Genomic DNA, 23,490 nt, shown 5'->3' on the forward strand with positions numbered 1-23,490 from the left:
AAAAAAAACATTAATGTGATGTTGAATGTAAATCTAAAATATACAAGTTTTATTCAAAAACATAATAAATTATAAAATATTTGAAAAACATATTTCTCAACAGCTTAAGGTCTTATGAATGTTAATGAATCATAAATTTTACCTTATAGATTAATATCACATACTAATATATTTAAGTGTATATGCTTCCGCAGATTTTCGATTACCAAACTCTTCAAAAATGTAAATTAATTATTTGAATAATAAATTTTTAGTATCACACATGTTCTTGGGGCTATCGTCCCAGTTTCGAACTCAGCATCTATTTATAATGTCTTTGTGGAGTACTTAGTGAAAAACACATGTCCAGCGGGTTAATAAAGTATAAAACAGTCGCTTATTAATACCACTTACCAAATTATACAAGCACTATTAGTTCTAAACTTTGTGTTCGTGCAAATCAAATAAACATTCCGGTAACCTGGCTAACCGATCCTTTGATCTGCCAATGGCAGCTTTATTAGTTGATAAATGATAAAAGCTGATCTTTTATACCGATCAAAAGCTTATGACAGGCTCTCGCACCAAAAATAATATACTCGTAAAATTTGTTTTGTATACCGGTCGGCCCGAATAAAAATAAATGCGTGCAATGCGAGTGTGTGAATATTATTCAATACATACGTTGTGGGCGTATATTATGCAGTTTATTTACAAGTGGCGCAAACAAGTGTTTCGAAGAATCTGACACGGTTATTTTGTTAAATGTGTGTAAATTGTTTGATCAAAACTACAGATTTATTGCACTGTTTATTAGGTCGAATTAAATTGAAAGAAAATTGAAAATAAAAACCCCCCACCGTTAACCGATACATGATTAATCGACGCATACATTTTTTTCCTAATCCGGCCGAATCTTCGTGTAGAAATAGGATGTTGTGCAAGTGCGTTTTTGTACCGTCCATGATTTTACGTTAGATAACCAATTCGAATGTTATTTTCTTTATTTAAATAATAAGATCGTTAAGCTTACATTTAAACCGGCTAATGTGGATGCTGATTTGAATAAAATCATCGATGACACAAAGGAATCCAATAAATAACGAAATTACTTTTATATCTAATGTGACGAAATCGCCGGTACAGGTGCAATATTAGAATGTGATTAGATCGTGCAAGTTTTTTTTATAATGTTGAATCGAAATTGCAAAATTATGTATTTATATTAACGCGTGATTAATTCGCCAATAGCAATATGTCATGTCTGTAACCTAGAATTTTTATGGATTGTTCTGAATCGTGTTTTAGATATGAGAAATTGTGTGTTGTGAATATCGAAATATTTTGAAGTAGCAGTCAAAAATTAACACTTATGATTGATGTGCATTTCAAAATTATTAGTATTTTTTTTTTCTCCTAAGTGAACTCTAAACTTAAGGTGATATATAGATTATAGATATTTCAACAGTCGCAAATATTCTTTAATTAGCCTTAATGAATATGTAAATTTTAATTTCTAAAGTATTTAATATAAAAATAAATCAACAAAAAATATAGACGTGTTTAGTACTTATTGATAACTATTATAAAACGCACAAATAACTCGAAAATAATTTAGTTGTTACCAAAATCTGTTTTATATTTTACTAATTATAATTTTAATTAATCCGCAAATTTAATGTTATAAAAATTTTTTGTTAAAAAAAATTAGATAATTCATAATATTTTTAATTTAATTGTTTAAATTATTAATTTTTGAACAATAATAGGGGTTGTGATAATTTAAATTCTCTAAAAACTGAAAAAAATCTTAACTGTATAATATTTAAAGTGAAAAGAAAAGAGCATTACTAATAAAACTTATGGCAAAAATGACTTAATTTTTGTTGTATTTTTTAATTATCCTATACACCAGAAATCCAAATATTTTTTAAACAACAATTGCAACAATTTATTTTATTTTTATTTTTAGTTGTTTAAAGTTAATAATTTTTCAGTAATAACATTAACAATTTAAATATCTTTTAAACAAAAATTGGGTAATTTTTTTTAACTTATTTTTATTTTTTAATTTAAAGACAAAAATTTAAATTATTCAAAAACTAGAAAAATTTTTAGCTGTAAAATATTGAATGTCAAAATAACTCTTAACAACCAAAACTCATAACAAAAAAAAATTAATTGTTATCAATTTCTTTTATTTGATTTTTACAATTTTATAATTATTTTTTAATTGCAATTGCATAATTTAGAGTATTTTTAATTTTAGTTATTTGAAATTATTAATTTTTCAGCAAAAACATTTTTTAGAAAAAAAACTTAAAATTTCAGAAATTTACAAATAAAATTTCAAAATAATAATAATAAATCATCACAAATCACAATTTAAAAACAAGAATTGAAGAAAAAATATAGATTTTATTTATAAATTAATATTTAAAACTTAAACACATGAAAAATGTTTTAAATGAAACAGAAATTTACAAAATCTTGAAAACTAAAAAAATAAATACTATATTATTTTATTTATATTTTTATATATTAGTTTCATATTTGTATTGAATAAAATGTTATGAAATATCAAAGAATTTTTTAACGTTTAAAATAATCAATCCTTTAGAATCAAATAAATTTCAGGGTAAGATTTTAAAATTTAAGAAATTTACAAAAAAATATTATTGTTAACAAGTTAAAACTTTTAATATATTAATTAAGTTTAATAATTCTTTAACAGATTAAGAAAGATTCAGAAAAACTATCTAAATTTAAAAAATAATAATAATAATTAAAATTTACTAGTTTAAGTTTAATAAAAATTAAATTATTATTAATTTATATTATTTAATATAAAATTAAAAAATATAAATTTATTTATTTTGTTTATAGCTAGCAGAGTAGAATTTAATATGTAAATAATAAACAAAACAATTTTATAAATTAATATTTATTTTTAACCAATTAAATGTTAATATTTTGTCCAATATAGTTATCACAAACTTGTTTTTATATTTTGAGCTATAAAATATTATTTTATAAAAATTGTAGAAACTTCTTTAAATTAATGTTTTTTTTTAACCAATAAAATATTTATGTAATAATATTTTTGTTCATCAGTTATTGTTACTTATTGGTTTACGGCCAATAATTTATCTTTTACCTTTTTATACATTTTTTGTTAATATAATCTAAAATATATTTATTTTAAGATAAGGAAAATGGAAATTTTAATATTTTGTTCAGTTATCCAAATTTGTATAATTTCTTTTATTCCTTATTATATTTAAATTCTTTATAAACATGAGATATTTTAGTTTTTATAGTCTTTGGAATTCTTAAATTAAAAGATAATTTAGCTCATGATTTTAAAAATATACTCTCTTCGATTTGAAATCATTTATTTTTTTATTATTATTTTTTTTTTTTGATTAATTTGGTTTATTAGATTCATAATTAACTTAGATTTTTGAATATTTTTGACTTGATTTTCAATAATATTCAACATTTGGTTTAATTGTAAGTAAGCTAATTTTTAAAACATATTTGAGAAAATTTATTCTAATGTCATGAGTATTCCTCCAACCGATTGTATGACATTTTAAAATGAATGGCAACATGAAAACATGAAACATTTGAAACCGCATTTCGTAATATCGATCGGCAAATCGCAAAATCACACAAGAATAGTGGCCTCGCCATAATGAAAGTGGATCCGCAAGTGCAACAAACGCATGTATGAATAACGCATACGTGTTTAATACGATGTGTCATTCAGTTTGATTTGTTGATGGCGCAGATGAAAGGAAATTAGAAATTTACGTTTTTTCCGAGTCTAGAAACTTTCATTTTTGCGGCAGCATCTATCCGGCCCAGACACGCGTCTCACGGTTAATTAAAAATAATAAGAGTAATTACTTGGTGCGTCTTATTGAAATGTGGCGCGAAACCTTTTCGATTTATGCGTTTCGATGGAAAAAGCTCTTTAATTGCGATGCCGAGCTTGTTCGTGACGTCTGATGCGGGTTGCTTCGTTTTTCTGGTGCTTTCGTTAAAACAATGTTCCACTTCGTTATGGGTTCATTAATATTTTTTTTGACGCATTGTCATTTTTATTATTGATTGTCGGGACTAATTGGCTGTTTGTTTTCTGTGTAAAATGTCACGGTGCAACATTAAAATTTGTAACGTGTTGACAAATTATTCGTACCATCAACCACCCATAGTGATACAGGAATAGACAGACCTATTACAGAAATAGTCAGGCGGATATAAAAATATTAAACCAGTAAACACACTAAAGGTGCTAATAACAAACCATGAATAAATCATGAAACGGTACAAGAGCATATTTATAAATATTACCAACAAAGAAAGTTGCCGATGTCGATTCCAAGTAGTCATTTAAGTATTGTTATTTTTATTACAACAATAAAGATAATTGTTGGACGGACACACGTGTGATGGCCAGATAGATAGATAACAAACTTAGATCATAAAAAAAGCTCTTCATCTGACTCTCAAAAAACAGTATCCAAATTAAACGCGTGAAATTTGGGTCATTCGCTTTCAAGGTCGTCGTTTGGAATTTTTTTTAGAAGATCCACGTTTTGTCTACGCCGCGTATAAATCAGGGACTTAACATAAATCATGGAATTAATTATCGATTTCAGGCGTAAAATGTTTTTAATTGCGGGAAAATCGTGTATTCAAATTAGACAATAAAACTCAGCGGTTTTGTCGAATTATGTATTTTTTTGGAGACTGATTTACGCGCTTTAAAAAAATTAATTTTACACCGACAGTAAATTAAGTTTATCGATAAATATTAATTATACAAAAAAAAATGACTCTCGTGTAGGTCTTTTATTGCGATATTTTATTTTATCGGTAATTAAAGTTTGCTGTATCAAATTTTTATTACCTTTTTTCTAATTTCTGTTTAAAATACATTTATTACAAAACTTTGATGTATTCGTTACATTTTCTAGCTTATTTATATTATAGTTTAGAAATTTTTTAGATTTTTTGATATAAAATCTATAAACCTCACTATATTTTTCATTTTATCAGATTCCTTATAATCTCTGGTAGATGGTAGATTTTTAATATTATTTAAATAATTTAGCTTCTTTAAATTCATAAAATTTCTTATTTTTTATATCTATCGAAAATATATTATTACTTAGCTACTTAGCTTTTTTAATTTTATAGAAATTCTAGTTCTAGAAATTAGATTTTTTAATTTACTTAAATTTTGCTTTTTTATAGTTTTGAGGTCATTTAGATGTTTTTTTTTTAATTTTCATACTTATATTCTTACATTCTTAAGATTATCATAAATTTCTAGATCATTTTGCTTTATTAGATTCTCTAATTACTTTATATTTTTGTAGATTCTTAGATATTTCAAATTCTTTCTACTCGTTATATTCTTTTTTTGTTAGATTTTTAATTTGTTCAGAATTTTATACTCTTTAAAATGTTTAAATGTTCAATTTTATTTATAATTTTAGATTCATCATAGAAAATTTATAAAATTTCTTAAATTTTTTGATATTTCTAGAACTATTTATATTTTCTTTTAATTCATTTCTTCAGATTCTATATTTACTTTTTTTCTAGATTCCTTTAATTCTTAAAGATATTTATATTTTAAAGATATTTGGTACAGAAGATTTTTGAATTTACGTTTTGTTGTAGTCTATATGTTTTGATACACATATTTTAAATTTATTATTTTTTGGACTATTCTATATATTATTTCTAATGTTATTATGAATTTTTTAATTAGTTTGAATTACTATATTATTAGAAAATTTTGATTACTTAGTTTTTGTTCTTTGTACATTATTTTTATAGTAATGAAATCTTCTTTAAACTTTTATTATTTTCTAATAGATTCTATAATTTACCTAAATTACATATCCTTTGCATTTTTAGAATAATTTAATTTTTTGGATATCTTTTTTTCTTCTTTCAATTTTTTGAACTACTTATATTAATATTATTTATACCATTCTTTCAATTTTGTAGAATATTTCAAATCATTTAATTTTTACATAATTTCCTTTTTTAGATATATTTTTTTAAATATTTAGTTATTTTTTAATCTCTTTTCATTCATATACTTTAGGTTTTTTTATTTATTTTTTTTTTAATTCCTTAGAATCTCTCTTAGAATTTTTTTATATCTATCGTAATATATATTATTACATTTACTTATTTATCCAAACTTTATATTGTCTTATGATAACTTAATTTTTTTTTAATTCTGTAAAAATTTAAGTTTAATAATTTTTAAATTCTTTATAATCATAATCGTCGGTAAATTAGTTTCTTTAATTTATTTAAAGTTTTTTTATAGTGCCTTAGTTTTGAGGTCTTTATATGTTTTTTTATTTTCCCACTTATCGTTAAATTTCCTTTTTTAATTACCTTTACATTTAAGATTATAATGAATTTTTAAGTTATCTTGTTTTCTAATTACTTTAGATTTTTTAATATTTAGAATATTTGAGATTCCATAGATTATACATATTCCTTTTTTTAGATTTTTAATTTCTTAAGAGTTTATATATATATTTTTTTGTAATTTTAGAGAAGTTAATAGAAAATTTAAAAAATTCCTTAATAATTTTTATATTTCTAGAAATATTCATTTATTCAGATTATTTTCTCTTTTTGTTTCTTTTAATAATTAAAGGTATTTATATTTTTAAGATATTTAGTATCACCTTTTTCATAGTCTCTACAATTTGGCATGTTTTGGCTTTATTCTTTTTTTAATTGTATATTAACTTCTTCAGCTATTAAATATTTTGGAAAAACTGCTTTATAAATAATTTATTGCTCATTTGAAGGTGGAATATCCCAAAGGTTATTATTAAAAACATTAACGAAGACTAGGACCTCAAAACACCAATTCAAATATTCCCATTGACCTTAACCAACGGCCATAAATTAGGATCCAATGAAGTGCACCCAACAAATCATACACATGCATATTACCAGCAATTTGCTGCGGCCGGTAAAGGCAGTTAGTGAATCTGACCGGAGCTTATCCGCATTGTTAGATACATTCACACGGTTAATGTTTTATGTTCTTACGTAATTTTATTGTTTGGTTGTTAACGTTTGTTGTTTTTCATGTCAAACGTTGTTATTACAGTCCGGTGGAGCATGCAAAGTAAAAGTAACCCGACGCTCGAGTGTGTACTTAACGTATGCAGGATCATTATCTCCTGTGTTGAGGACAATTAAATTATTATTATATTCGGCGCTAAATTTGTTTTTAATAGATGCGCTTTATGCAACCAATTATTCGACGTAATCGGCAAATTTGTTTTCCCTTTTTTAGACATTAACGCACTTTATGAAATGCCTCCTATTTTTTCCACTCTCTTCATGAAATTCATATTGCATACTCAGGAACAACGTCGATCATTCTTGGTATTTACTTTTTATTATATTATGCCGTTCCAATTTCAAGATCAATTCATTCCTGGTATTAGATAGATTAAATCAATTCTTTTCGTTGGGGCAGGTAGATTGTTTTCTTTAGATATAGTAGAAAGACTTTTGTTATGAATATCCTGCTGTCAGTGCTACTGAAACCTCTGCGTCTGAAAGACCGCATCATATTTCATCCGAACAATTAACGTAGTGATAACCGGCCGATGAAAATTTTTACGACAATTCCGGAACGGTCGTAAATCAAAAGGTTGACGGGACCCGTCAAGTGCGAAGGGAGACGGTCACTCAAGGTCACCCGGAAGAGAGCCGCCGCGAAGAGAGTGACGTCAAAGAGGTCAGATCGAAGCCGGTCGCGATCAGGTGTACAACCTAACGGTCGCTTGCATCATGACAGGTAGGAGGCACTGAAAACAATCACGGATCAACAAACTAACTCGGTCTCGGTGTTTGTGGTTTTTTCGGGGGCCCGAAACGCGTCTTCTCACGTACGGCTTATTAATTGTGGGACTGGACCCCGTATTGTGATTTCGGGACGTTAATTAAAGGGTACGGGGCCAATAAACGGGCGCGCGGAGATGCTCAAGATTGGCTTTAATTCGGGTATTAATTTCGTTTATACGGCGCTTTCTCACCAATATTTATGGTCGCTTTAAATCGTGGCGATGGTATTAATTTTATGACACTACGATTTTCGGCGTTCGAAATAGAAGCACCGGTACTACTTTGCTACGTTTTAGACATTCAACCTAAATTCTTCAGTTTCTTTTGTACCAATGTATTGTCGTTACAACAATTAATTATATTTAAGCAGGAAATAGCCCTTTCAATACAAGCCACGTGTTAAAAATAGTTTTCCTTAATGGTTTTCTTCAACAACTTTCTATTTACTTGAAGGATACCTGCTAAAAAATTCTTCATTTTTGTGTTGTGAAATAATAGGTGAAGTGTGAAACTTTTTTCAAATATAATTTATTTTCGTAAATTAATATATTTTCAAGAAATATATGAAACCAGCTTTGGTGATCAACACCAACGCTTTCCACAAACAATAATAAATTAAGATAGTTGAAATATTTTCCTTGAAACATTCCACATGAAAAATGTGAATTAAAAATTATTTATGTTTATTATTTCATTCTTCCTAATTTAAAAGCTTAATCTGAGAAATTGAATTTTTTAAAAAGGATAAAAGTGGCCTTTATCAATATTTGGCTGTAAAACTTCAAATTTAAATTTCAAAATTAATTTATTTTTGTGTATTTTTGTTTATAATATCACTGTTTTTCACAAATAATAAATTTAACTTCTTGAAATATATTTTTTGGAACTGCTCTCCAGTAATTTACATTCTAGTCGAAGACCACAAGTTAAAAACTCTTCATATTCATCTTTTGTTTTCCTTTTCTTCTTCTCTTATTTAATTATTTCTAATCTAATTGCTAAACCACATAGACTGGATTGTTTAAAATGGATAAAAGTAAGCTTATCCAATCGTTTGTTATACATTTTTTTTTAATTAATTTTATTTTATGAAATGATATAACTGTAAAGAAGATAATTAAAACCAACTTTGATGTTTAACGAAATATAATCCCAATGATTTTCTCAAAATTACAGTTTAGTTGAAAACTACAATTTTTCATTTTCATGTTGTCTTCCTACTGTTTATACTCTTCTTATTTTATTTAATTATTTCTAATCTAATTCCTAAATCAGAGAGAGTGGATTGGTTAAAATGGATAAAAGTAAGCTTATCCAATATTTTATTATACATTTTTTTAAATTAATTTATTTTTGTGAAATAATGTAACTTTAAAGAAAATAATTAAAACCAACTTTGACTATCAGCCAAATGCAATGTCACTGTTTTTCATAAATAGTTAGTTGAAGACTAGAAGTTAAAAACTCTTCATATTCATCTTATGTTTTCCTACTCTTCTTCTTTTATTTAATTATTTCTAATTTAATTGCTAAACCACATAGATTGGATTGTTTAAAATGGTTAAAAGTAAGTTTATCCAATCTTTTGTTATACATTTTTTTAAATTAATTTTATTTTATGAAATGATGTAACTGTAAAGAAGATAATTAAAACCAATTTTGATGTTTAACGAAATATAATCCCAATGTTTTTCACAAATAATAATATATTTCATTTCTTGAAATATATTTTTTTGAAACTGTTCTTCAGTAATTTACAGTTTAGTTGAAAACTAAAATTTTTCATATTCGTGTTGTCCTCTTCTTATTTTGTTTAATTATTCCTAATTTAATTGCTAAATCAGAGACACTGGATTGGTTAAATTGGATAAAAGTAAGCTTATCCAATCTTTGATTATAAATTTTTTAAATTAATTTATTTTTGTGAAATAATGTACCTTTAAAGAAGATAATTAAAATCAACTTTGACTATCAACCAAATACAATGTCACTGTTTTTAATAAATAATAATAAATTTAATTTCTTGAAATATATATTTTTTTGAAACTGTTCTTCGATAATTTACATTTTAGTTAAAGACTAGAAGTTAAAAACTCTTCATATTCATGTTATGTTATGTCTTCCTACTATTTATTCTCTTCTTCTTTTATTTAATTGTTTCTAATCTAATAGCTAAACCTGAGAGAGTGAATTGTTTAAAAACCATAAAAGTGAGCCCCTCAATCTTTAGCTATAAAACATTTTGCATAATTAATTTATTTTTGTTAAATGATGTAAGTTTAAAGAAACTAATTAAAACCAGCTTTAGTGATCAATAAAATATAAATTTAACCTTTTCCACAAAAGAATAATAAATTAAACTATCAAGTTTACAATTTGACGATGAGCTAATTCAGTGTCTGTTCAATTTAGCTCCTGCAATCCGCTACTGGATCTACCTGAATAACCTAAACATCCCCAATGGGGCCGCATTAATGAATCTCGATGGCCTCGGGCCGATCGGAACGAGATAGAGACGAGAAAATAACTAGGAGTGCACGAGTTCGCAGTATCTAAGGGCAAGGTAAAGCCAGTCTGGCACATTCTCGTCACGAACACCCGATCCGATGGCAATCCAATAATCTCACTGTTCCGGTCAGACCTGAATGCGATTCTTCTTTAAGCAGCCACGTTTACTTAAATGCATTATGTATGACACCGTTTTATTGCGGCGGTCAGCGGATTTTCCATTGTTTTTTCATTTGACAGCGTCCTATTGATAAGATCCCGAAACTCGCCTGTGGGGACCACATTTTCAAGTTGGTCGAACTGAGTCCAGTTGATTTGGTAACAGTAGTTAAAAATTTTTACGGCAGGATCATCAGAAATGCTAACATAAACGTTAGTAAGTACATAATTTATGATACCGCTGATCGTAATGCCTTAGCAGATTTTCTATTGTTTTTTCATGACGTAGTGGATGGACGAGGATGGTACAATGCGAGCGGATGTGCGTTTTTGTAGTTTTTGCAGTTAGGCATCTCGCGTACCATGTATTTACCTCTACAATTAATGTAAACTGGTAAACCTGTAACAGGCTGAATATATTGATTATTAAACACGTTTATTGTCTCTTACGGCAGGTTCTTGGCCTCTGCTACAACGCTAATTATAACAATTTAATTGAAGCGGGTATTTGCTTCTGCCTCCGGCTGTTTAATCTGCTGTCTTCTCCGCCACTTTACTGCTCCACACAACTTATTCATTTCATTGTCACTGTTTTTTCAAAGACGCCGTTTGAATTATTTATTTATTTATTGGTTCATTGTGTGTTTTCTTCTCCTCCATCAAAATTATACTTCAATATTAATCACTTTTCAATTGAAATGAAATTTTTGCAGTGATTTATAATAATATTTGTACGGGTAGCGTCGTGTGAAAATGATACCCAGCTGGATAAACCAGCGTTGACTGTGAGGCGATCGCGTTCTTAAAAAATTATCAATCTCGTGTCGGGGGGCCCCGATTAGTCGCACCATGGGCCCCGTGATGTATCTATGCGGCCGCGCCATGTGGGGTGAGCTATGCCCCAACATCTCTCGCATTGTTCGTCTTATTGTTTGTTCGCGGCGGACGATCGCGTTCTGTATCGGTCCTGTCTGCATCTGCGGGACGCTACGGCGCGTAAGTCTACACGGATACGGTGGACTTGTAAACATTTTAACGACACGGATTATAAATTGCGGGGGCCATCGAGACTAATGGCTCACATCCAAACGGGGAACGAACTATCATAAATTTTTTGGAAAACGATTTCGTGACCTGAACCACGGAAACTCTGGTGCTAGTACAAAATTTGATGATTGGTATCAATGAACAAAGACAAGGAACTCATGAATGAACCTTTTGTCCTTCAACCTTCTTCTTCGTGTGTCTAGAAGTAGAAAGAGGAACATTTTTTGGAAGAAATTAATTCTCCAGAAAAAACCTAAAATATTCTAAAACAAGACATATGAATCACAGAAACTTTGAGTCTAAGAGATCCTCAGAGTTAACAGAAAGTGTTTTGATTTACTTCAATGAAGAAAGACAGAGATCTCAGTTTTGTAACAATTTAATATTCTACAAACGTCCAGTAGCAAACCAACAAAACAATTTTTGCCTTGAACCACAAAAACTTTGGGTCTAATACAAAATTTTATGGTTGGTAATAGTGGAGGAACATAATGAACACCTTTAACAGTTATTGTTCTTCAATTTTCTTCTTCTAGTAAGTCTGGAAAACAAAGAAACGGACTTATTGGAAGTAATAATTTAATTTACGAAGTCACATATATTGGTAATAAACCAATGCAATAATTAAACAGATTTCGTGGCTGAATGAAAAAAGACAAATAACTCATTTTCGTAAATGTTTTAGTCTTCAATGTTCTTGTTCATGTTACTTGAAAGTCTAGAAGACGAAGATGAAGTAGTTTTTAAATTAAATAAACTGCTACAGAAAAACTATAAACATCCAATCCACTTCAATGAAATAAATCTACAGAATTTTTTACTTTATACCCCTTTAACAGTTATTGTTCTCCAATTTTCTTCTTTTTGTGAGTCTGGAAAATATAATTAGATAGATTTCATGACTGAATGAAGAAAGACAAATAACTCATTTTTGTAAAAGTTTTGTTCTTCAATGTTCTTGTTCATGTATTTGAAAATCTTAGAAGCTAAAATAGTTTCTAGATTACATAAATTGATTAAAAATACTACAAACGTACAATAGAAGGCAACGAAATATATCAGCAGAATTTTTTATTTAAACCACAAAAACTTTGAGTCTGACACAAAATAGTGAATACACACAATGACCCCCTTTTAATTATTACTTTTCAATGTTCTTCTTCTTGTGAGTCTGGAAAATAAAGAAATGGTTTTATTGGAAAAAATAATTTACTCCAAGAAGTAACTAATGTACAACAACAATAAATCAATGAAATAATTCCACAGATTTCGTGACTTTATCTAAAGAAACTTTTCAGCTAAGAGATAATGTTTTGATTGGCATCCGTGAAGAAAAACAGAGAACTCATTTTGCAAGCAATGTGTTCTTCAATTTATTAAAGAGAACAGACACATATAACAGTAAACCAACGAAATAAATTTACTACAGTTAGGACAAAAAGCTTTCTATTCCATTAAACCAAATCCTCGGTCTTGCAAGAATAGAATTTAATAATAGATAATTGTGATGTCAATTTGTTTTTTGCGTTAATTCGCACCTGCGAACGTTTCCATCTAATAAACTGATGCATGTACGAGTGACTTAAAACACATCTAATTTCGTACAAGAATAGTAATGAAATAATAGGTTTGCGTTTGTTAAAAGTAAGACGGGGCAGGCACACATCAGAAAACAGTAATTACATAGTATCGGAAGGCAAAAAGTCGCAAGTAATATCGCAACTTCCTATAATTATAGTCCCGGGGATCCAATTTCTCTTTCGTAGCTATGGCAACAACAGACCATGTGGATATATAAAAAAACGAGGTGAATAACAAAAATTACAACGCTAGTGAGTATATATTGCGTACCACACGCTCTTTAATCTCGGTAATGTATGTAATTCTTGTCATGACGGTGCGCGTATTTTACACACTTAGCAGTCTTCCGTGAAAGTAACCGACTTGCTCTTTCAAAATAATCCTTAGATAAATTACTAGATTATTGTGCGGCCACTTCTATGTGGGTATTCTTGTGGCTCCGCCAAAAAAAATATTTAAATTTTTAACGAAAATTATACAGAAAAATAAAAACAAACAACGAAATAAAAAGACAAGCCGACGAAAATATTTTATTTTTCAATTTGCATATCAGCTGAAATTATACCTCACACCGTTTCCAGTCGGCGAAAATTATTGGATTCTCACAGAATCCGGTACTTTTGCATAATCAGATGCGATTGTATCGTTCGGAGCGTACCGTTCAACACACAATTATGAACGCGTAAAGTGATCGTCTTAAGATCCACCTCCGTACAAACTTTATGGTCGTCGGACGTTAGAACCGAAATTTATGTTGCATAACTTTGAATATTATCCAGTCAAGTGATAACTTTGATGGTTGTTGCGGGGTTTTGTTGTAAATTGTGTGTCTTGGCTTATCGCCAAGATACGAAATGTGAACGAATTGGTCTGTAAATTTATATAATTGAAAATGAAGTCGGACTCTGTAAAAAATAAAACTACACAGTCTTTGGACAATTGAAATCTATTTTATCAATCTTTGTACATATCTGATACTGTGGATTATATTTATTTCAAAGTTTACCTTTTTCAAAATGAAGAAGTATATATAATTAATTCCTTCTTTTAACATTTGTAGTACTAGAAGAAGGAAAGTAATCGATCTAATCAGGTTTCAAATCATCATAAAAAATTAATTTCCTATTTCTATTTCAAGAATAATATAACATAATGAGGAGGAGCATAAAAAAAAAGACTTAGATGTAGTCATGTACTTTTCTATATGGTCTTCATTTCCCTCATTTCTTCTTCTCTTCCCGTCTCTTCCTTTTATGATATTCTCATCCTTTACACCTCATTTCTTCTAGACTATTACCTCCATCTTCTTCTAATGAGCCCTCACATTTATTTTAATCTCCTCTCTTGATGATATTCTCCTGGTGAGCCCACATATCTTATTTCTTTTCGACTCATCTTTTCTGTTGTCATTTAGAAATGAAAATATCTCAAAAACACTAAGAAATTGGTAAATGTTGAGACAGTGGTTTTTTGGTTTACTATAAGTTAATTTTGCTTCATATTTCCTCTTTGAAAGTTTATTAGTTTGGTCAAGATTAGGAATATGATTTTGTTTAACATGTAGAAAAAAACGATAATGAAAGGAGTATAAAAATGATCCGTATGATCTCCATTTCTCTCATTTCTTCTTCTCTTCCCGTCCCTTCCGTTCATGACCTTCTTGCATGATCTCTTATAACTCAATTCTTCTAGACTCCATGATATTCTTCTAATGAGTTCTCACACTTAATTTCTTTTATTCCCTTCTCTTCTTCACGAGCCCTCACATCTAATTTCTTCTAAGTCTCTTCTTTTTATGATTTTCTCCCCATGAGCCATCACACCTCAGTTATTTTCGTCTCCTCTCTTCTGTTACCATTTAGAAAGAGAGAAATATCTCAAAAACTTTAAGAAACTGATAAATGTTGAGACAGAGGTTCATTTATAAAAGCAAATAAAGGAACGGTAGTGAAGTATTTTCCAGAAGACAATAACCGATCGAATCGAGCCCAGAAAAAGCGGGCAGATCAATCCGTAATCGAAATTAAACGGTCGCAGCGGGTTTTTGTGTCGCGTCCGCGATATTGTTTGTAAATCGACGAACAATACGGCCGTAATGGTTTATAAAGATACAATGAGCTTATTTAAATTTCATTGAGCGTACGTGCCCGCTCTCGGTTTGCGGTTTCTCGTCCATAACAGGACTAGGCGCGTTGCGGCGCGGGGTAACGGGGTGTGTCGGCGATCGCCTAAGGACAACGTTCCGACAACATTTCCAACAAGTCCCAATAACGCTGACGACTTCCACACAGTAATTGGCTACCAGTTATGTAATTGAACATCGCACGGTACAATTGCATTTTCTAGACGGATGATGTTTTCTGTTCGGGAAATCAATGCCTTTTGCTATATCTAGATTTTACCATCTTCTCATTGTCTTAAGACCATTCTGGTATCAACATAAATAACTCAACAACTAGCCCTAATAAGGAAGTGCATTCATCAAATGGATCAGCTTCCAAATTTTATTGAAGATGAATAAATATTGGTAATCTTTTTTTTTAATGACCTAAATTTGCCCAGATTTCTTTTAACATTTATAGCAGTACCGTATTTTTTAGAAGGGAACCTTATTTTTTGTATAATTACCAACAATTAAGTCACACCAGATGATTTGTTGTTATTAATTATGAGTGAGTAATGGCCGTGTAGCTGCATGAAGCTTTCAAACAAACAGGCTCGTATTCGGAATGATTAATTATCGGCAAAGTTCGTGAGTAATGTATTAAAATTTTTATGGTATTATTTACAGACTTAATTAAATGTTAAAGTAAGATGTAAATTATTGATGTCAATCAGTGTTTCCCTGTGACGTAAATCTGAATCTCTTGAAGAAAAACGCAATATGATTGTGGTTGTGGTGAGCCAGCCAGCGGACACAATCGCTTCAAGTGCAAGAACGATGTTTGCCTGAAACTATGGCTTCATCTTGCACTATTATGAAGAATGTAGCCGCTTGAAATTCTCATTAAAGGATCACAATGACAGTCTTTGTTGTCTAAGCACCTGACAATAACGATGCTGCATTTTACATCAGCGCTGGTTACAACGTCCCCCTGCCCCTTTGCACAGCGCACACAGGAGACGACTTGCCATTGTAGCCTCGTCGCGCATTTTTTACTTCTTCTTTATATGAAAACACGTATACTTGTTAAAATGCCTGCTTTCTTTTGTCAGGCGCGAATCGCGTAATTATGCCACCGAGGATTTTTATAAAGAACAGGCCAGATACCAGCCTTGCAAGGACCGAGTTCGCTTTAATTATGTTCCGTTCATTGTGGTCACTCAAAAAAAAACATTGGATAATTGCGCCCCAGTGATTACACGAATAATTATTCCCGGAGAAATTAATATTTATGAAAAGTCGTGGAACTCGTGCTTGATTGCTCGCAACTGTTCGACCAGGCATTCCACTTCTAAGACTGGACACAATCAATGTCCTTTTTGTTTTGGACTTTGTTGAACACTCGCGTCTCTTTATGCGGTTATTAAATTGTCAGGTTAAATAAAATAGTGTTGTATAATCGAGCCCAATTTAAATTATTATAACATTATATATAAATTCTCGTCCCGTCCTCGATTTGACATCGGCATTCTTAAGCCGTCAACCCCGCACAACGATTAGCCACATCAACCGGCAACAAAAGTCGGCACCTGACAATTAACTAATGAAAATCCGCGAAAACACGGCACGAACTTGATCGCCGTGAGAAAACTGAACGTATCGGACGTTATCATCTCGGCAACGTCTGTCTTGTACATGACGGACACGAGACGAACGTGTGTGTTGGACGCGGAGTTCGGATAAGGGGAACGCGTGTGCTTCGCGACGGGACGCCGTCGAAAACCGAGAAGAATAATGGATAGAACGAAGGAAACGCCATAATCTGGTTATGTATTATGATGCCTCGACGCACCGACGTCTCTAGGAATTGTGGAATCAGTAACGGATGAGAGCTCGAAACCTAGTCTCATATTGGAGAAGTTTCTGCTCTTTTAATATTCATTATTTTCAGTCATCTGTGGAATTTTGTTCTTCGTTCATCTGTTCTAATACGCATGTCTTGCCTTCAGAAATAATAAGTAGTTTAAAAGAATCACGTGACTTAAAAATATGAAACAAATTCCAGTGTGAAACGGTACTTGGTGTAGACCAGAAAAACTGCTACCTAACAAATTGCTATCCCATAGAATGTCGAATTACGGCTATTTAAGGCATACACAGCATCCAACCGTTCCAAACATAGTAATAACGCAGCACATAAATGAAATATTGATATATAACACATCACATGGCCAATACGGGGATTATAATAAATAAGGCATAAATACAGTTCAGTAGACAGAAAAAGTGACAACCGTATAATGGTACATTAAGGTCCGTAACGCGGCGCCGTATTAGAGAGATCGGCTAAAAACAATTAGGTGGAGTGTAACGATTGCGGAGCGATACGTCCGACGGACCGATGCCTTCCTGAATCATTAATCATCGCGGGCGATCGTCAGTTTTCTATCGGGACGTATGGCGGTAATCTTTCGGCTGATGGATGAGCGCGGGGGGGAACAACCCTAATTTTTTGTGTGCCCGAGGTACAACAGAAAATAATAAAGTGGCAACGTATCAATTATTTGACGCGTCGAGCTTTTCGACACGTTTTGATGGTGATTGAATGTTTGGGGGTAAAGTTCAAATTGATGCTAATTAGCGTGCTATTCGAGTACGTTCGTACTTATTAATTAGTTGTCTTAGTTGCAGTAATATCTTCTCTTTTCTTCCCTTCTATTTTCTTCTCTTCTCTTCCCTCCTTTTCTCTTGTATTCCTTGCTCTTCTCTTCTCTTCTTATCTCTTCACTTCTTTTCTTTTCTTTTCCCTTCTCTTTTCCTCTTTCCTCTCTCTTTCTCTTCTCTTCTCTTCCTTTCCCTTCTCTTCTTTTTTGTTCTCTTCTCTTGTATTCTCTTTCTTCTCTCCTCTCCTCTTCTCTTCTCCCCTCTTCTCTTCTCTTCCTTGCTCTTCTCTCCTCTTCTCTTCCCTTCCCTACTCTTTTATTCCCTTCTCCTCTTTTCTCTTCTCGTCTCTCCCCTTCTCTTCTTTTCTCTCTTCCTGTCCCTTTTTCTCTTTCCTTCTCTTCTCTTCTCCTCTGTTCTCTTCTCCTCTCTTCTCTTCTCTTCTCTTTTCCTCTCCTCTCTTCTCTTTCTTGGTTTCCACTCTCTTCTCTGTCATCCCCTTATTTTCTCTTCTCTTCCCTTATCTTTTCTTCTGTTCTCTTCTCTTTTCTTTCTTCTCTCTTCTTCTTTTCTGTTCTGGTCTCTTCTTTCCCTCCTCCTTTCTTCCCTTTTCATCTTCTTCTCCACTCATTCGTTCTCGTTTATATATTCACTCGTCTGTTCAGTGTTTGTTTTTAATGTTCTGTCTACTTTTTTATTTGCTTTATTGTTTTTTAATGGATTTTGTTTTTTGCCAGAAATTAATTAATCCGCGAGCATCCATTAAAAAACACAAATCACCATTTCGTTAACATGGTTTTAATAATGGAATGAACTGAATGCACAACTGCCCTTGGCGCTGAATGAATTGTTCGTTCCACTCATGATGAATCGTCGATTTCGCACTAAACAAAAACGGTCGCGCACTAAAGACGAAAAAAGAACAAAGCCGGCAGAACATAAATCTCGCTAATCTACAGCTTAAATAAACTGTTTGTTGTTGTGTTTGATTGCAGTCCAAAATCTCCTTTAATTCTTTCAAGGTAAATTAGAATCGTATATTAAGCACCATAAATAACAAAGAATTTATAATACGAAAGACATAAAGGAAATAAATTACATACACATCAAGTTACGAAGACCTCACGCATTCCAAAAGCCCCAAGTACCTAGACTAAATTACTTCCATGTTAAATCAATTTAATTACTACAAAAAATTTCACCCATCAAAATATTGAAGCACGATCTCTCTCCTATTTGCGGCTCATTAAAAAAAACGCACGGATTGTAGCATCAAACACCTGTTACTCCCGCGGATTGAAATGTGGAATGTACGAGGTGCGCCTTATTAATTTAGTAAACTTTTTCATAATACACACTGGTTTCCAAATCCACAATTAGAATAAGTGCAGCATCAATTATCTAAACATCGTCTTGTCGCCGATAAAAAAGAACAAATTTCCATTTAAGCACCTGCTTAATCCGAAGTCGGATTGAAATGTGGAACGCCCGAAGTGCGTTTCTTCTCCTCTAGCAAAGCAGCAACAATTATAATTTATTACATTGTGCATACATGAGTGTTGCGACAGACGAAATAAAGGAAATCCTTTCATTTCTTGCTGAACGATCCGTACGTCGTAACAATACTTTTACTCGTTGCTCCGGGGCCAACACATCGCGGCAACGCTTTTCCTGACTCCCAGCAGGACGAGATGAGGCAGGAAAGAATTGAATTATGAAACACGTTTATTTTGATTCGTGTCGAAAGCGATTAATTTAAATGTTCGTGTGTGATTTGGCAACTGAAAGTACAGATAATGTCCGTTACGTGTAATTAAAAATATTAATTGGTTTTATTGGTGGTGCGTTAAAGAAGGTAAATTTCTTGTGACTGTGGTTATAAGATATATACAGCCTATTAAATAAACGAGTTTATAATCGATCCGATAATTATAGGTAATCAGAAATCATCTGTAACACTATTAGAGTGTATAAAAAGAGTTGTAGTAGTTATATTGTCAAAATAACTAGCAAGCATTAATTATTACGGGGTACGACCAGTTATTAGATCAGTTCCCATAAATCTGTTTGGAACATTGTGCACATAGATCGGGTTCGAAACCGAAACGAATCGAATGATAGGTAATCTTTTAAAGTGAATTTCGGGGTCTGTTGGCGGGCGTAAAAGGTGGCCGGATAATCAGATCAGTGGTTCGAAAATTTCCTTCAATTTTATATGATATCCTGTGGCCGATGGTCGCGCGTGGTCTGCATACGTCCCGACGTCCCGAACGCCGGTTCCGTCGTCCCCGACGAAACGAGCGAGGGGGGCCGGAGGGAAGGGGGATAAAAAACGACGTCCCGAAGCCGGGTCGATTCAGCATCCAGGTTTTATAATGCACTTTATTTATTCATTGCACACAATCGCATCAATAATTAATGAACGCCGGGGTCAGACTGGCCTTTTAAAACGACCCTACAATATTGACTTCTCCCGGCAAATAGCTTGTTTTTGTTTGATAACTTTGTTTGATGGCTTTTTTTACAGTAACGGGACGACATAAATATAAAATTATCCGCTGATGTATGGGCCCCGTGCCCAAACCACTTTCAAATTAAATTTATGCTCAACGCTCCACTTCCTTTCATTTATTTACCCTTTATCATTTTTTCTTTTATTTTTGTAAAATCTACTTTTAATATTATTATTTATTTATGCCAACATTCTTACCTGAAAAATTATTAAATTAAGTTTTTTATGTTTTATTTAATATAACTTTTATTCAACAAAATATGTACAATTATAATCAACAATTCTTTCATCAGTTCCAGAAAAGACTGGAACTGAAAAAATCAACCTCTTCAAAATTTATCATGTAAGAATGCTTTAAACTAGATGTTACAAAAGATGCTGCTTGCCAAAAATTATATTTTGAAACCTATAAAATGTAATTAAAAAATAATTTTATTTATAAATTATAAAATTACATGACTAAATGTAAAAAAACGCACTTTATAACACGTAAGGTGGTAAATTTGGAAGGAGGTTTATTGATGTTTTGGAGAGGAATTAATACTAGCAGAAGAACCGAGTTCTTTTTAATGGAAAGTGGATATTGCGACAACATAGTTTTACCCATTGTGTTACCATATTTAACCAATATGGGCCCAAATTCCATTTTCTAGCAGGATAACGTTAGACCACATACTGCGAAGATCGTTCGAACAGCATTCAAAGAGAATAACATAAACGTTTTACATTGATCAGCAAACTCTCCAGACATTAATCCAATAGAAAAAGCATGGAATGATATGAAAAGAAGACTTTTGAATCTTTCAAAATCATTATGGAGATCACTAGCAATTAATTTTGGTGGTGCAGAAATCTGGACCAAAAGATACTCGTTATGCCAAATCGATGTAGGGCGGTCGTAAATAACCGAGAAGCTCCGTCCGGAGTTTCTAATAAAAACAATAAATATGGAATAATTATTACACATACAATAACATAATAAAAAATATTTGGTACGTTTTATTATTTTAATTTTTGAAGGGGTTGTAACATCATTTTACAACATATTTTTTATTTAATTAGTAAAAAATTCTTGTTTTTATTAATTTATTATATTTTTACATTAGTTTTTTTGGTTTTAATGCAATAATTTATAAATAATTAGGAGTTCCGTAAACACTTTGACGGTGTTTTTTATGTAAAGTTTTTATTTTAATGAAAAAAAAAGTCAGTATTTTGTGTTCGACGAAAGGATTTTTAATTTCAATTTCAAAAAAAGCTACAATTAAACCTTTTCAAAATAGCTTTGTCGATATTTTCATGAAGCCTAGTAGGGAAAAGTATTACCATTGTAGGGGGTTGTCTTTAAAATATTTAATTGGAAAAACCCTTAGTAAAATGTACTTCCATTTAGAATGGTGTCATAAGTTTGTAAATTCAATATTATTTTTTCTTAATAATCTAATAATATATTCCGTAACAAATTGTAAGTTACAACAAAAGCATATATCAAATTTTCACATAAATATTATAATTTAAGTAATAATGATGATAATTCACAAATTCCCCCAAGCGTAAAACGTAACTGTACTAAAATAAATGCGATATGAAGAAATTGTAATTGATAGAAATTACAACGAATTTATCAAACCTGCCTTTCCACGACATTATTAATTAAATCATTTAACACATATTAATATTACTTTTCTTACAAATCTTTTAATGCATTTATAATGATAATAATGATACGTTTAAAATAGCCTTAAGGCAGTTTTGTCGAGATTTGTTAAAATAACAGTCGATATAACTATAATAAATAGTTATAAAATGAGATAATTACAAACAATTAAGTTAATTATGACTGATATGCATCTCCACTCAATAAATATTAAATATGAGTATGACCAAAGTAATAATTTTGAAAAATTACACAATAATTTAAAATAAACCCTCGAGACTTCTCAAGTGGGTGGCAGAAAAAAGTTGCCTCCGACAAAGAGTCCAACTGGAATTGTTTGTTGCTGATGCGTTCGACGAACAATGTTAAACAATCGGCAAAGGCGTTAATTGCTGCAAAATAACAGCCCTCGCCCCACTTCAAAAATTGTCATTTTCCTGCGAATTTCCTGCGTCGCGCCGCCCGGACGGGTTTTTTTTCGGCAAGCATTTTCCAATTATTTTTTCCACTTACGTGAGACGTGTTTTGTATCGATCCGCGCAAAAAAAAGAATATTGGGCCGCGTTTCGTATTATATTTTTTTCTTCCCTCCGTCCCCTAACCTACCTAATTGTTTTGAGGACGAAATGCCGAATTAGCCACCCTTTTCTCTAACGGAAATAACTTGGCGCGTGGGGGTCCCGTCGTTCAATGTAGTTATTAATTTGTCGTAACATTGTTTGTGTACAATTAATTTTACTGGATGGGGTAACCTGTCGACGCTTGGAAATTACGGGGAAAACGATTATTTTAGTGATCACCATTCAGGAAATTTACAATAAGCCAACAGCTCATTTTTCCGGGCGACTGAATCGAAACTTCATCCTTCCTGACTTGTTTTAGTGTAAATTGTTTCAGGAAATTTATCCTTATTAATATTATCAAATGTTCATTTTAATGTTAACCAATTGTTCTTTTACTTTCTGTTGGTAGATCTCATAAAGTAAATTCATAAACACCTTTACTTATCACTTTATTTGTTAATATGGTTGATTATTAATTTATCGTAATGTTGTTAATATACAATTAATATTACTGTTTGGGGTAACTTTGTCGATGCCTGAAAATTACGGAGAAAATGATAATTTTAGTGACCAGGGTTCAGGGAGTTTACAATAAGCTAATAACAAATTTTTTCTGACAACTGAACTGATATTTCATCCTTCCTGATTTGTTTCAGAATAGAATATTTCAGGAGATTTATCCTTATTAATAGTTTCAAGTGTTTATTTTAACGTTAATAAATTTTTGTTTTCCTCTCAGTTACTTTTGTTAAAGATATTTTTTAAATTTGGTAAATTTCATAAGATAAATTTTGAGACATCATAGACA

General features: G+C 31.0%; 1 protein-coding gene across 2 annotated transcripts in view; it reads left to right on the top strand.

Annotated features, from left to right (window-relative positions):
- The window catches only part of LOC109601132 (transcription factor Sox-13), a 242,767-nt gene that overhangs the window by 75,718 nt on the left and 143,559 nt on the right, over nt 1-23,490 (top strand). The window lies entirely within an intron of this gene.

Source organism: Aethina tumida, chromosome 7, assembly GCF_024364675.1.
Source record: "Aethina tumida isolate Nest 87 chromosome 7, icAetTumi1.1, whole genome shotgun sequence".
NCBI classification, from domain to species: domain Eukaryota; kingdom Metazoa; phylum Arthropoda; class Insecta; order Coleoptera; family Nitidulidae; genus Aethina; species Aethina tumida.